This window comes from Perca flavescens, chromosome 23 (genome assembly GCF_004354835.1).
Source record: "Perca flavescens isolate YP-PL-M2 chromosome 23, PFLA_1.0, whole genome shotgun sequence".
Taxonomy (NCBI): Eukaryota; Metazoa; Chordata; class Actinopteri; order Perciformes; family Percidae; genus Perca; species Perca flavescens.
In genome coordinates this window covers 17,945,834-17,948,893 of record NC_041353.1, presented here as the reverse complement: position 1 = coordinate 17,948,893, position 3,060 = coordinate 17,945,834, and the positions used below count along the sequence as shown (strand labels likewise).

The window sequence follows — 3,060 nt, the reverse complement described above, 5'->3', positions numbered from 1 at the left end:
CCCAATCAAAATGAATCGTTTATGAAGCAACTACATCAACCACGACTTGATGAAGTGTTAAATGGGTGGGAGCCCAAAGGAGTCCTGGCTACCTAAAGGTGTTGGGTCCCAGTTTTCAAAAGAATCTACTGATCCTTTACTGATGCTGCACAGTGATCAGTTTCAGAGAAGTCTAATTAGATGCGACAGCTCTCAGTCCTTCAAGCCGAGAGTATTTAATGATATTTTAGGTCAAAACAAATCACATTGGAGCCTCTTAAGCCTCTTGTAGCGCTCCAAGGACTACAGAAGAGCTGCGATGAACAGCATTTTTCATAACTGGGACTAATGGGTCTGGGTCAATCGATCCAAGAGTCTCTCTCCTGTGCTTTCAACATTCCTCTCCCCTTCTATTGTGAATTTTGCCGGAGCTCTTGAGTAAAAAAACAACACACAAAACGGGTTTTGGTAAAATGCTTTGCTTCCTCGCACTAATTGTTGATTGCTGAAAGAGTCCGTGTCCCAAGACATGGAGATCTCCTCCTGATCACCAGCAATAACTGTGAGTCTATCCTGTGTGTGTGTGTGTGTGTGTGTGTGTGTGTGTGTGTGTGTGTGTGTGTGTGTGTTCTGTAAGAAAGGACCAAATAACTACTGAAACTGCACATGGTCTTATTATTCAGCTGTTACTGCCAAACCCTCTAGTGCAGTGGAAATCAACCTTTTTGAGTCGCGACCCCTCAGAATAATCAGTTTGGTGTTCCAGGATGTCCCGCTGTACAAATTAAACACCTAAATATAACACATGAAAGGTACCAAACTCACATAGTAATGTAGAAACCATTCCCAGTCTGTTATAATTATGTTTTTTTTTTTTTCTCTACATCCATTAGGCAACCCCAGGAAATTATCTTGTGACCCCTCCCCAGGTTGAGAATCCCTGCTCTAGTGGAACATGAGAGGCCTCTAAATAAAACCTACTGCGCTCCTTTGACAGGGTCCTTACAGATTTTCCAATTCAAATTTCAGTATTCATTCTGGCGTTTTAGTTAGTGTTAAGTCAGCGGTTATTAAATCCACTGCTGACCGATATTATGTCTCTATAGAACTGTGTGTATCATGGCTGAACAACAATATTCTTACGTACTCCCTTACCAAAGCAGAGAGCAGTAACTGCAGAAAGTTGGATAAAGTTAGCTTGAAGTTTGCATGCAGTAAACCAATGTTTTTTTTTGTTTTTTTTTTAGCTTTCTAAAGCTAAGAGACTAGTTAGCGTTTAGCCAGATAAGTTTAACTGGTGTTTCTTGTTTTTTTGTAGTATGATCAGATTTAGCTGCTGCCTTATTAATGTGGTACAATAAACTCAATTGCTGAGATTTAAAAGATTTCAAAAAGCTGATTTTAAATGCGGGAAACACATAGGAAAACATGGGTAAATTAGCTTACACCAGCTAGCTAGCGTGGAGTCAGGTTGTTTTTTGTAAGTTCTATGGCGTAATGATTTTGTAGCTGGTAAAACTGATTTCAAGAAGTCAAATTGTGGTGTTAACTCAATTTTGACCCATGTAGTTTCTGCATTTTTAGCTTTGTAGGGCAGCATAGTTAGTCTGAGCTTTTCAAAAAAAACCTACAGTTACCCTACAGATACAAACCCTGCTTGTATCTGTAAATCAGCCCAGGCAGAGTAGCTGTTACATCCAGATTCAAATAATAGTGTTTATCCAAAATCACAACAGCTTCAATATTTCAGTCCGTGATTTGTTCATAAATAGCAGCTGGGCTTCTGGTTTCAGTATTCTCTGGTTGATGCCTTTAGACATTTGTAGCCTTAAGTTTTTTTTTAGTTTCCTCTGTTGAATGGTTTTACTTTCCTGACAGGACACTCCCCATCTGGCAAGGAAACCATTTCTCACTTCTTTTTTCTTTATTTTTTTTTAATTTAGATTCTTCAAATGAAAAGGTTACCCACAGAGTATTCACTTTCTCTAACCTTTAGTAGCTGCGCAACACTTTTAGAGCTGAAGTATGACTCTGGCAGGCAACAGCAAGTGCTTTAGGAAAACCGTCGCTAGAGTCTATATAGATGTTTGAAAAAATACTTTAATGATATGCTGGCTTTAATCTGATGGAATCAAGCACCTTGTTATTTCTGAATCATAGGATATGACATGTACTTTGTGAAAGCATCTACTACTGCTGAAAGACGTGTGTATGTGTGTGTGTTTTTTTTTAATCCAAATGATGCGATAAGTTCTCATTCCGTTCTCCATGCACAGTACTGTTCACCTCTGCTGTCTTAGTGTCTGTAAACTGCACACGTGCTGCAGTTAACCATATCAAACATCATTCAATCTTTTAAATGTGAGGTCTACAATGCTACTATTTATTTATTGTTTCATTGAGTTTTCATTTTTTTCTGTTGTCTTCCTTATCAAATCAGAGATTTTGAACTCCTTTCCGTCTAATGCCTGACGATGGATTGCACGAAATATATGGGATGGATTTCTGCATAATCAGAGGTGTATTATCAGTGCCTGTAATAAATCCTAAACTGTGGGTAGTGACTGTAGAATCACTACATGATAAAGGCGGACTGTCCCTTATTACAAATGTCAGGAGTATCCTTTCAATTTATTGAGAAACACTTGCTGCTCTGGTTTGGATATTGGAGGTACCTTAGCAATACTAAAGTCAATGGGACTAAAATAATTTCACTGAAAAATCTAATTTATTACAACTTTAAATCAGTTTTTCCCCATTGTCTCATAACACAAGGAGTTAAATATAGATTTGTTACAGAAAGAGGTTTTCAGTCCCGTTGACTTGTACTTGGATTGCTAAGTAAAATATCCCAAAAACAAACAAACCATATGAGCTGTAAATATTCCTAATTCATAATGAATCAAATCAAAAATCCTAATTATCCTTCTAATTGTGGCATCTTATTTTGAAATGTGACTGTGAATCTGCCCTTGTGTAAATATGTGATGTTTTTCTTCCTGCTGATTCTCTTGTGCACAATTTCAAGTGATTGAAATATCAGGTGCAGTGTGATTAAAAGAAAAAAATGTTTTACAAGTG

General features: G+C 37.6%; 1 protein-coding gene across 1 annotated transcript in view; it reads left to right on the top strand.

Moving 5' to 3' along the window:
* The window catches only part of LOC114550133 (kinesin-like protein KIF21A), a 44,942-nt gene extending 41,882 nt beyond the window's left edge, over positions 1–3,060 (top strand). Inside the window, exon 35 of the mRNA XM_028570703.1 lies at positions 1–3,060. This exon is cut by the window's left edge and continues 114 nt beyond it. The gene's annotated coding sequence lies outside the window, so the exon portion shown is untranslated.